General features: G+C 43.8%; 1 pseudogene; it reads left to right on the top strand.

The window, feature by feature from the left end:
* Positions 1 to 217: 217 nt before the first annotated feature.
* Positions 218 to 1,277, top strand: LOC109768462 (F-box/LRR-repeat protein At3g26922-like; annotated as a pseudogene).
* Positions 1,278 to 12,735: the final 11,458 nt, after the last annotated feature.

Below are 12,735 nucleotides of genomic sequence, written 5' to 3'. Positions count from 1 at the left end.
ATTACGCATCCTAGCGGCCCGAACCTGGGTAAATGATCTCTGTGTTGACTTCTAAACCTGCTCTTCTCACAACCCCGCGCCCCGCCAACCGTAGTAGGGATTCCTGTGATCCCATAGGTGTCGTTTCCCCGACACCCACCATCACCACACAGTGCACCCACACCCCGTCGAATCCCCAAACCCTTGCTGGCTTGTCCGCCAGTGCCATCGTCTGACCATGGCCGACCCGAGACCGTTCACCAACGTCGATCCTGCGATGGCGCCCGCATTGCGGCGCAATGGCTATGACCCGCACAAGGTGGACCAATTTGTGGAGCACGTGCTAGCGTACATCTACACCCTCGTCCACCGCCCGCCATTCACCGACAACGGCCGACTCACGGCCTTCGCCGCCTCCACCGACGGCGTCGACTGCATCAGCAGCCTCCCCGATGAGCTCCTGCGAAACATCATCGCTCGCCTCCCCGACGAGCTCCTGCGAAACATCATCGCTCGCCTCCCCGTCAAGGACGTCATGTGCACCGTTGTGCACTCCACCTGCTGGCGCACGCTCTGGTGCTCCATGCCTCTCATCCTTAGCGATGCCCACCTCCTCCCGGATGGCCATGTCTGGCCTCCTACGCGCGCCAACTCACCGGCCATCACCGCGGCCGTGTCCCGCATCCTCAAATCGCACTCGGGGCCCTTCCATTGCGTCAATCTCGTCTACAGCCACATGAATGCCTACCTTGACCAGCTTGCGCGGTGGATCCAGCTCCTCGCCGCCAAGGGTGTCCAAGATCTCGTCCTCGTCAATCGACCGTGGCCGCAAGACCTGCCCCTCCCCGCCACTCTCTTCAGCGTCAGCACCCTCACCAGCCTCTACATCGGCTTCGGAAAATTACTGAGCATGGACGTCATGCGTGGTGTCTCCTTTGACAACCTTGTCGAGCTCAGCATATGCAGCGTTGAAATGGAGCACAACGCCATCGAGTCCCTCATCGTCAGGAGCCCTGTCCTGGAGATCCTCAACATCGAGGGATGCCGCAGGGAGCGGCGTCTATGCCTCGTTAGCCAAAGCCTACGCTGAGTGCAAATCTGTAGCTCGGTTATGGAGGACATCACCACGGTAAAGGCTCCATGCAGAGCCAGTCCAAACCATTTTGGGGCCTGGGTCGATGTAAAACAATTATTTTTTATGCTAAGCTTTTATACTTATTTAAACTAAGTTTACCATATTATAACTTCAAGTAATATAATTTTCTATTACGCAGTCACATAAGAATGTTTCCAAATAATGATTACATTATTCATTATTACACAAAAAGTCTCTTACTTGTTAAAAAATCCTTCAAATTAATTTTCTAATATTGCCTAAACTATATAGTGTATACACATACATTTGCATATATATATATATATATATATGTGTGTGTGTGTGTGTGTGTGTGTGTGTGTGTTTGTTCATATATATTTTAGTTTTATTGAATAACATGGTACATATTTCTAAATCATACATACTAAAAAATATTTTAATAGTGGTTTCTAGTATATATTAGGCAACCATATTTATAGAAACTTCTAGGGTATAGCAAATGTGACTTGCAAGTTGAGTTCATTAATAGAATAATAAACAAAACCAAAAAAAGTTGTTGATTGTACTTTTGCGTATGATTTGGTTATCTGACATGCTCATCTAGATTCACTTGGCTTGATTTGTGCAAATGAGATTCCCGACCCATTTCTCAAATGAAAAGTTGTGCATTGTTTTAAACATTGAAATCTTGTTATCATAAACTTCATTATGATACTAGAACATCCATCATAAAGGGAGACTAACATATTTAAACTCAACTTCTCTAGTCAGATTGATTTGCCACCGTGTGGTATAAGCTATTAGTATGTGGTGTGTATTTGTGCTTAATTGAGGCTCTACTTTATGCATTTAATAATCTTTCAGATATAAAGTATAATTGTATAGTGTTTACTAGTTTAATTTTAGCGGGGGCCCAGGGCAGTCGCCCCTTTTGCCCGGCCTATGGGCCAGCACTGGCTCCATGCCTCGAGTGGCTTGTCCTCTCTGGCAGAGTCGGTCGTGGTGCTTCAGAGTCAGGATTGTCGATGCCCACAAGTTGCACACGTTTGGATACTTAGAGCCAGGACAGGTCCTAGAGGTTGGGAAAACGGTCATCATGGTACATCTCCCGTCTCTCGTCTCTCTGTTAGTTTAGTTAGGAAATATGTTCAGCTGATGACTCAATTAGTTGTGTGATGTTCTTCTTGAATTGGGAAAATTTCAGCCCGGGAGCACAAGTACCATGCTCACAACCGTGAAAATTCTTAGCTTGAATGTGCGCTTCGGGGTTCGCAGTGACGTCAAGATGGTGCCCACCTTCCTCAGATGCTTTCCCAATGTGGAGAGACTGCACATTATGGTATTTGTCACCAATTCATGTTCTGCTTACATTTCTATGAATTTCTTACATTTTATTTACTTCCAAGTCTGTCATTATCTATCATTGTGACAACTCTTTATATGGTTGTTTTGGTTTTGTCCACTGTAATGTGAGGGATTATAGTGATGCAAGCTAGTGTTTTGCTGCACAATGATTATTATGCTGGCATCTTGATTTATAGTGTTCTGCTTCTGTAGGCATGTCCAGATTTTCTTTCTGCAACAGACATGAGACATGCAATACTTATTTCTGACTTATGAAAGCTACACATAGTAAACTAGCACATTCATGTCGACAGTTCTCGAGGCTATTTCGGTATTGGTAATACCATAATCGCTACATGGATGCTAGTATGCTAGTTTGATCATATCAGGACCTTAGGGACTGATCCTGACTAATTTATTATAGAAAGAGGCTGTTGTATCTCACATTCAGAAGTTTGTGTTAAAGAACATATCTGGCAAAATGTTGTTAAGACCAAGGTCATCCATTCTGGACTGAACTTTGCAGCCTCACATATATCTTAATTTACCGTTGATGGATTTATGCTCAGCACATCTTGTTAGGATAACATGATTCATTGTTTTTTATGCTAAGCTTTTTACCTTATTTTAAACTAAGTTTACCATATTATAACTTTAATTAATATAATTTTCTATTACTCAGTCACATAAGAATGTTTCCAAATAATAATTACATTATTCATTATTACACAAAAAGTCACTTACTTGTTAAAAAATCCTTCAAATTAATTTTCTAATATTGCTTAAACTATATAGTGAATACACATATATTTGCATATCTCTGTGTTTGTTCATATATCTTTTAGTTTTATTGAATAACATGGTACATATTTCTAAATCATACATACTAACAAATATTTTAATAGTGGTTTCTAGTATATATTAGGCAACCATATTTATAGAAACGTATAGGGTATAGCAAATGTGACTTGTAAGTTGAGTTCAGTAATAGAATAATTAAAAAACCAAAAAAGTTGTTGATTGTACTTTTGCGTACGATTTGGTTATCTGACATGCTCATGTAGATTCACTTGGCTTGATTTGTTGCAAATGAGATTCCCGACCCATTTCTCAAATGAAATTTTTTGCATTGTTTTAAACATTGAAATCTTGTTATCATAAACTTCGTTATGATACTAGAGAATCCATCATAAAGGGAGACGAACATATTTAAACTCAACTTCTCTAGTCAGATTGGTTTTCCATCGTGTGGTATAAGCTATTAGTATGTGGTGTGTATTTGTGCTCCTTCAAATTGAGGCTCTACTTTATGCATTTAATAATCTTTCAGATATAAAGTATAATTGTATAGTGTTTGCTAGTTTGATTTTAGCTGCGGCCCGGGGCAGTCGCCCCTTTTGCCCGGCCTATGGGCCAGCACTGGCTCCATGCCTCGAGTGGCTTATCCTCTCTGGCTGAGTCGGTCGTGGTGCCTTCAGAGTCAGGAAATTGTAGTGTTACTGGAGAAGAATGAAGACCTGAAGAAGAAGCTAGGAGTATTCATGGGAGACCCCGCGCCAGGAGATGACGACCATCCCAAGGACTACATCATCGTCGACGACACTGACTTCGACCCCGACCGTAGTGATGACGATTACAAAGACGAAGCTGGAGCAGATATCATGGAGTCTTCCACCGATCAAAATTTCTAGTCGACCACCATATTATAAGTAGATTCCCCCATGTATATAGTTGTAGTCCGAGTATTTTGTAACGGTAGTTAGATCGTTTGTATGCCCTTGTTTGAATTGAGTGGCGTGATATGAATGTGTTTGTCTCATGTGCATATGGGTAGTGATTTTCTCTTTAGACCTCATTCTATTCTAAATCTCTCCCCTCTAAACCCATCAGATGCCTCCGAGACGTGACCCCGGATTTGTCTTCCCATCGGAGCTCACTCAGTTGATCCCACAGCAGAATTCCTTGATGCAGCTATTAGTTCAGAACCAAGGCAACAACAACAACAACAACAACAACAACCTACCGCCACCACCTCTAGTTGACAACTTAGCCTGTTTTCTGGGGTTGAATCCACCGGTGTTTTCGAGTAGCACCGAGCCGATTGTTGCTGATGATTGGCTCCGCAGGATTGGAAGGGAGCTGACCACCGCAGGTTGCACAGATGCTGAGAAGGTGTGTTTCACCGCACACCAACTGGATGGACCCGCAGCCTCATGGTGGGAGAATTACACAGCCACTTTTCCTATAGCCAATGTAACTTGGGATCAGTTTCAGCAAGCATTCCGCACTGCACATGTCTCAACTGGAGCTATGAGCATGAAGAAGCGTGAGTTTCGCAACTTACGCCAAGGAAATCGTACTGATGAGCTGGGTATGCAGTTGATGGTAGCTAAATTTACTAATTACCAGGAGTTGGTAGACAGGGCTCTTCTGATTGAAGGGAAGCAGCAGGAAATAGAGAGCCGCAAGAGGAAGTATGGACAAGGGAAGTATAATTCTGGAGCTCAGCAGAAGCCTCGCTTTACCCCAAACTCGGGAGGATACACCCATAACCATGGAGGCCACGCTCACAATGGAGGAAGTTCACATAACAACAGTGGTCCCAAGAATGGAAATGGGAATGGAGGAAGCAGCAACTAGAACCGTTCCAACCCAGCAACACCCGCTAAGAAGGATCTGAGTCATGTCACCTGTTACAAGTGCGGGAAGACTGGGCACTACGCCAACGATTGTTTTGAGTTGCATAATGGCAATGGCAATGGAAGCTCCGGTAAGAAGACCAATCCCTTCACCAGAGGTCAGGTGAACCACATCAATGTGGAGGAGGTTGAAGATCAGCCTGACGCGGGGATTGGTAAGTTTTTGGTTAAGTCGTTTACCGCTCTTGTTCTTTTCGATACTGGTGCATCGCATTCATACATATCAAGGGGATTTGTGGATAGGTTTAAATTGCCAACCTTATCCCTTAGGTCACCCATGTTAGTAAGCTCGCCAGGAGCAGAGTATATGGCCAGCCGATGGTGTGATCGGTTACCCTTAACCATTGGTAGCCATAATTTTGGAGTCACAAGGATTGGATATAATACTAGGCATGGATTGGCTATCGAAGTATGGAGGAAACATTGACTGTGCTAGTAAATTGATACTTCTCACCACCCCTGAGGGAAAAAGGATTAAGTATGTATCTAGGCATGCCCCAAGGAGAACCCAGGTGAATTCCCTCTCAGGAGTTGTTCAGGAGGAAGTGCCTGTAGCGAAGGATTACCCGGATGTATTTCCAGAGGAACTACCAGGAATGCCGCTGGATCGAGACATAGAGTTTTTGATAGAGTTGTTGCCAGGCACCAGACCAATATCAAAGAGGCCATACCGGATGCCCACAAATGATCTGAAGGAAATTAAGAAGCAGATTAAGGAGTTATTAGAGAAAGGTTACATTCGACGAAGTTCGTCACCGTGGGGAGCCCCAGTGCTCTTGGTTGAGAAGAAGGATGGATCTTTGAGAATGGTTGTTGATTATCATGCATTGAATGAAGTAACGATCAAGAACAAGTACCCACTACTGATGATCAACGATTTGTTTGACCAGCTGCAAGGAGCTAAAGTATTTTCCAAGATCGATATGCGATCAGGATACCACCAGCTGAAGATCCGAGAATAGGATATACCTAAGACAGCTTTTACCACAAGGTACGGGCTATATGAGTACACGTTGGTTATTGACCGGAGAATGTCTCGGTCATGTCTGCATGGTTCCCGAACCCGTAGGGTCTACACACTTAAGGTTCGATGACGCTAGGGTTATAGGGAATAGATATACGTGGTTACCGAATGTTGTTCGAAGTCCCAGATGAGATCCCAGACGTCACAAGGAGTTCCGGAATGGTCCAGAGGTAAATATTTATATATGGGAAGTCCTGTTTTGGTCACCGGAAAAGTTTCGGGTGCTATCGATAACGTACTGGGACCACCGGGAGGGTCCCGGGGGTCCACCAGGTGGGGCCACCGGCCCCAGAGGGCTGCGTGGGCCAAGTGTGGGAAGGGACCAGCCCCTAGGTGGGCTGGTGCGCCTCCCACAAGGGGCCCAGGGCGCAGGAAGGGGGGAAGGGGAAACCCTAGGCTCAGATGGGCCTAAGGCCCACCTAGTGGTGCGCCCCCCTCTCTCCCCCCTTGGCCGCCCCTCCAAGTCCCATCTAGGGCTGGCCGCACCCCTTGGGGGGGAACCCTAGATGGGGGCGCAGCCCCTCCCCCTCCCCTATATATAGTGGGGGTTTTGGGGCTGCCACAGACATGAGAACACCTCCCTCTTGGCGCAGCCCTACCCCTCTCCCTCCTCGTCTCTCGCAGTGCTTGGCGAAACCCTGCTGGAGTGCCACGCTCCTCCATCACCACCATGCCATTGTGCTGCTGCTGGACGGAGTCTTCCCCAACCTCTCCCTCTCTCCTTGCCGGATCAAGGCGTGGGAGATGTCACCGGGCTGCACGTGTGTTGAACGCAGAGGCGCCGTGGTTCGGCGCTTAGATCGGACTCAACCGCGATCTGAACCGCTACGAGTACGACTCCCTCATCCGCGTTCTTGCAACGCTTCCGCATTGCGATCTACAATGGTATGTAGATGCACTCCCCTTCCCCTCGTTGCTAGATTACTCCATAGATTGATCTTGGTGATGCGTCGAAAATTTTGAATTTCTGCTACGTTCCCCAACACTGGCATCATGAGCTAGGTCTATGCGTAGTTTCTATGCACGAGTAGAACACAAAGTAGTTGTGGGTGTCGATTTTGTCAATTTACTTGCCGTTACTAGTCTTATCTTGATTCGGCGGCATCGTGGGATGAAGCGGCTCGGACCGACCTTACACGTACACTTACGTGAGACAGGTTCCACCGACTGACATGCACTAGTTGCATAAGGTGGCTAGCGGGTGTCTGTCTCTCCCACTTTAGTCGGATCGGATTCGATGAAAAGGGTCCTTATGAAGGGTAAATAGAAATTGACATATCACATTGTGGCTTTTGCGTAGGTAAGAAACGTTCTTGCTAGAAACCCATAGCAGCCACGTAAAACATGCAACAACAATTAGAGGACGTCTAACTTGTTTTTGCAGGGTATGCTATGTGATGTGATATGGCCAAAAGGATGTGATGAATGATATATGTGATGTATGAGATTGATCATGTTCTTGTAATAGGAATCACGACTTGCATGTCGATGAGTATGACAACCGGCAGGAGCCATAGGAGTTGTCTTAATTTATTGTATGACCTGCGTGTCAATGAAAACGCCATGTAATTACTTTACTTTATTGCTAACCGTTAGCCATAGTAGTAGAAGTAATAGTTGGCGAGACAACTTCATGAAGACACGATGATGGAGATCATGATGATGGAGATCATGGTGTCATGCCGGTGACGAAGGTGATCATGCCGCGCCTCCAAGATGGAGATCTAAGGCGCAAGATGATATTGGCCATATCACGTCACCTTATGATTTGCATGTGATGTTTATCATGTTTACATCTTATTTGCTTAGAACGACGGTAGCATAAATAAGATGATCCCTCACTAAAATTTCAAGAGACGTGTTCCCCCTAACTGTGCACCGTTGCGAAGGTTCGTTGTTTCGAAGCACCACGTGATGATCGGGTGTGATAGATTCTAACGTTCGAATACAACGGGTGTTGACGAGCCTAGCGTGTACAGACATGGCCTCGGAACACATGCGAAACACTTAGGTTAACTTGACGAGCCTAGCATGTACAGACATGGCCTCAGAACAAAAGAGATCGAAAGGTCGAACATGAGTCGTATAGTAGATACGATCAACATGGAGATGTTCACCGATGATGACTAGTCCGTCTCACGTGATGATCGGACACGGCCTAGTTTGACTCGGATCATGTATCACTTAGATGACTAGAAGGATGTCTATCTGAGTGGGAGTTCATTGAATAATCAGATGAACTTAATTATCATGAACATAGTCACAAGGTCTTTGCAAATTATGTCATAGCTTACGCTTTAGTTCTACTGTTTAAGATATGTTCCTAGAGAAAATTTAGTTGAAAGTTGATAGTAGCAATTATGCGGACTGGGTCCGTGAACTGAGGATTGTCCTCATTGCTGCACAGAAGGCTTATGTCCTTAATGCACCGCTCGGTGTGCTGAACCTCGAGCGTCGTTTGTGGATGTTGCGAACATCTGACATACACGTTTTGATGACTACGTGATAGTTCAGTGCGTAATGTTGAACGGTTTAAAATTGTGGCACCAAAGACGTTTTGAAACGTCGCAGAACATATGAGATGTTCCGAAGACTGAAATTGGGATTTCAGACTAGTGCCCACGTCAAGAGGTATGAGACCTCTGACAAGTTTCTTAAGCCTGCAGACTAAGGGAGAAAAGCTCAATCGTTGAGCATGTGCTCAGATTGTCTGAGTGCCACAATCGCTTGAATCGAGTGGGAGTTAACCTTCCAGATGAGATAGTGATGGTTCTCCGTAGTCACTGCCACCAAGCTATTAGAGCTTCGTGATGAACTATAACATATCAGGGATAGATATGATGATCCTTGAGCTATTCGCGATGTTTGACACCGCGAAAGTAGAAATCAAATAGGAGCATCAATTGTTGATGGTTAATAAAACCACTAGTTTCAAGAAGGGCAAGGGCAAAAGGGATACTTCATGAAACAGCAAATCATTTGCTGCTCTAGTAAAGAATCCCAAGGTTAAACCCAAACCCGAGACTAAGTGCTCCTGTAATGAGGGGAACGGTCACTGAAGCAGAACTACCCTAGATACTTGGTAGATGAGAAGGCAGGCAAGGTCGACAGAAGTATATTGGATATACATTATGTGAATGTGTACTTTACTAGTACTCCTAGCAGCACCAGGGTATTAGATACCGGTTCGGTTGCTAAGTGTTAGTAACTCGAAATAAAAGCTGCGGAATAAACGGAGACTAGCTAAAGGTGAGATGACGATATGTGTTGGAAGTGTTTCCAAGGTTGATGTGATCAAGCATCGCATGCTCCCTCTACCATCGAGATTGGTATTAAACCTAAATAATTGTTATTTGGTGTTTGCATTGAGCATAAACATGATTGGATTATGTTTATCGCAATACGGTTATTCATTTAAGGAGAATAATGGTTACTCTGTTTATTTGAATAATACCTTCAATGGTCTTGCACCTAAAATGAATCTCGATCGCAGTGATACACATGTTCGTGCCAAAAGACATAAAATAGTAATGATAGTACCACATACTTGTGGCACTGCCATTTGAGTCATATTGGTATAGAACGCATGAAGAAGCTCCATATAGATGGATCTTTGGACTCACTCGTTTTTGAAAAGATTGAGACATGCGAACCATGTCTATTGGTATATATGCATGAAGAAACTCCATGCAGATGGATCGTTTGGACTCACTTGATTTTGAATCACTTGAGACATGCAAATCATACCACATGGGCAAGATGACTGAAAGGCCTCGTTTTCAGTAAGATGGAACGAGAGAGAAACTTGTTGGAAGTAATACATTTTGATGTATGCAGTCCAATGAGTGCTGAGGCATGCAGTGGATACCGTTATGTTCTTACTTCACAGATGATTTGAGTAGATGCTGAGTGTATTTACTTGATGAAACACGTCTGAATTATTGAAAGGTTCAAGTGATTTCAGAGTGAAGTTGAAGATCGTCGTGACAAGAGGATAAAATGTCTGTGATATGATCATAGAGATGAGTATCTGAGTTACGAGTTTGGCACACAATTAAGAAATTGTGGAAATTGTTTCACGACTAATACCGCTTGGAGCACCATAGTGTGATGGTGTGTCCGAACATTATAACTGCACCCTATTGGATATGGTGCATACCATGATGTCTCTTATCGAATTACCACTATCGTTTATGGGTTAGGCATTAGAGACAACCGCATTCACTTTAAATAGGGCACCACGCAATTCCGTTGAGACGACACCGTTTAGAGAAACCTAAGTTGTCGTTTCTTAAAAGTTTGGGGCTGCGATGCTTATGTGAAAAAGTTTCAGGCTGATAAGCTCGACCCAAAGCGGATAAATGCATCTTCATAGAATACCCAAAACAGTTGGGTATACCTCCTGTTTCAGATCTGGAAGCAAAAGTAATTGCTTCTAGAAATGAGTCCTTTCTCGAGGAAAAGTTTCTCTCGAAAGAATTGAGTGGGAGGATGGTGGAGACTTGATGAGGTTATTGAACCATAACTTCAACTAGTGTGTAGCAGGGCACAGGAAGTTGTTCCTGTGGCACCTACAACAATTGAAGTGGAAGCTTATGATAGTGATCATGAAACTTCGGATCAAGTCACTACCAAACCTCGTAGGTCGATAAGGATGCATACTACTTCAGAGTGGTACGTAATCCTGTCTTGGAAGTCATGTTGCTAGACAACAATGAACCTACGAGCTATGGAGAAGCGATGGTGGGCCCGGATTCCGACGAATGGCTCGAGGCCATGAAATCCGAGAGAGGATCCATGTATAAAAGCAAAGTATAGACTTTGGAAGAAATACTTGATAGTCGTAAGGCTGTTGGGTGCAGATGGATTTTAAAAGGAAGACAGACAATGATGGTAAGTGTCACCATTAAGAAAGCTCGACTTGTCGTTAAGATGTTTTCTGACAAGTTCAAGGAGTTGACTACGATGAGATTTTCTCACTCGTAGCGATGCTAAGAGTCTGTTGGAATTGTGTTAGCAGTTACTGCATTATTTATGAAATCTTGCAGATATGATATCAAAACAAGTTTCCTTACCAGTTTTCGTAAGGAAAGGTTGTATGTGATACAACCAGAAGGTTTTTGTCAATCCTGAAAGATGCTAACAAGTATGCAAAGCTCCAGCAATCCTTCTAAGGACTGGAGTAAGCATCTCGGAGTTGGAATGTATGCTTTGATGAGATGATCAAAGATTTTGGGTTTATACAAAGTTTGTTAGAAACTTGTATTTACAATAAAGTGAGTGGGAGCGCTACAACATTTCTGATAAGTATATGTGAATGACATATTGTTGATCCGAAATGATGTAAAAATTTCTGGAAAGCATAAAGGGTTGTTTGAAAGGAGTTTTTCAAAGGAAGACCTGGATAAAGCTGCTTACATATTGGGCATCAAGATCTATAGAGATAGATCAAGACACTTGATGATGCTTTCAAAGAACGCACACCTTGACATGATTTTGAAAGAGTTCAAAATAGATCAGCAAAGAAGGAGTTCTTGGCTGTGTTACAAGGTGTGAGTATTGAGTAAGACTCAAGACCTGACCACAGCAGAAGAGAGAGAAAGGATGAAGGTCGTCCCCTATGCTTTAGACGTAGGCTCTACAGTATGCTATGCTATGTACCGCACATGAAGTGTGCCTTGCCATGAGTTGGTCAAGGGGTACAATAGGGAATGGATCACATGACAGCGGTCGAACTTATCCTTAGTATCTAGTGGACTAAGGAATTTTCTCGATTATGGAGGTGAAAAGGAGTTCGTCGTAAAGGGTTACATCGATGCGAACTTTGACACTAATCCGGATGACTCTGAGTAGTAAACCGGATTCGTATAGTAGAGCAGTTATTTGAAATGGCTCCAAGTAGCGCGTGGTAGCATCCACAAGATGACATAGATATTCGTAAAACACACACGGATCTGAAAGGTTCAGACCCGTTGACTAATAACCTCTCTCACAAGCATAACATGATCAAACCAGAACTCATTGAGTGTTAATCACATAGTGATGTGAACTAGATTGTTGACTCTAGTAAACTCTTTGGATGTTGGTCACATGGTGATGTGACCTGTGAGTGTTAATCACATGGTGATGTGAACTAGATTATTGACTCTAGTGCAAGTGGGAGACTGTTGGAAATATGCCCTAGAGGCAATAATAAATTGGTTATTATTATATTTCCTTGTTCATGATAATCGTTTATTATCCATGCTAAAATTGTATTGATAGGAAACTCAAATACATGTGTGGATACATAGACAACACCTGTCCCTAATAAGCCTCTAGTTAACTAGCTCGTTGATCAATAGATGGTTACGGTTTCCTGACCATGGACATTGGATGTCGTTGATAACGGGATCACATCATTAGGAGAATGATGTGATGGACAAGACCCAATCCTAAGCCTAGCACAAGATCGTGTAGTTCGTCTGCTAAAGCTTTTCTAATGTCAAGTATCATTTCCTTAGACCATGAGATTGTGCAACTCCCGGATACCGTAGGAATGCTTTGGGTGTACCAAACGTCACAACGTAACTGGGTGGCTATAAAGGTGCACT

This window comes from Aegilops tauschii, chromosome 2, assembly GCF_002575655.3.
Source record: "Aegilops tauschii subsp. strangulata cultivar AL8/78 chromosome 2, Aet v6.0, whole genome shotgun sequence".
Lineage (NCBI taxonomy): Eukaryota > Viridiplantae > Streptophyta > Magnoliopsida > Poales > Poaceae > Aegilops > Aegilops tauschii.
The sequence above is the reverse complement of the archived record's forward strand: the minus strand, read 5'-3'. Positions and strand labels throughout refer to the sequence as shown.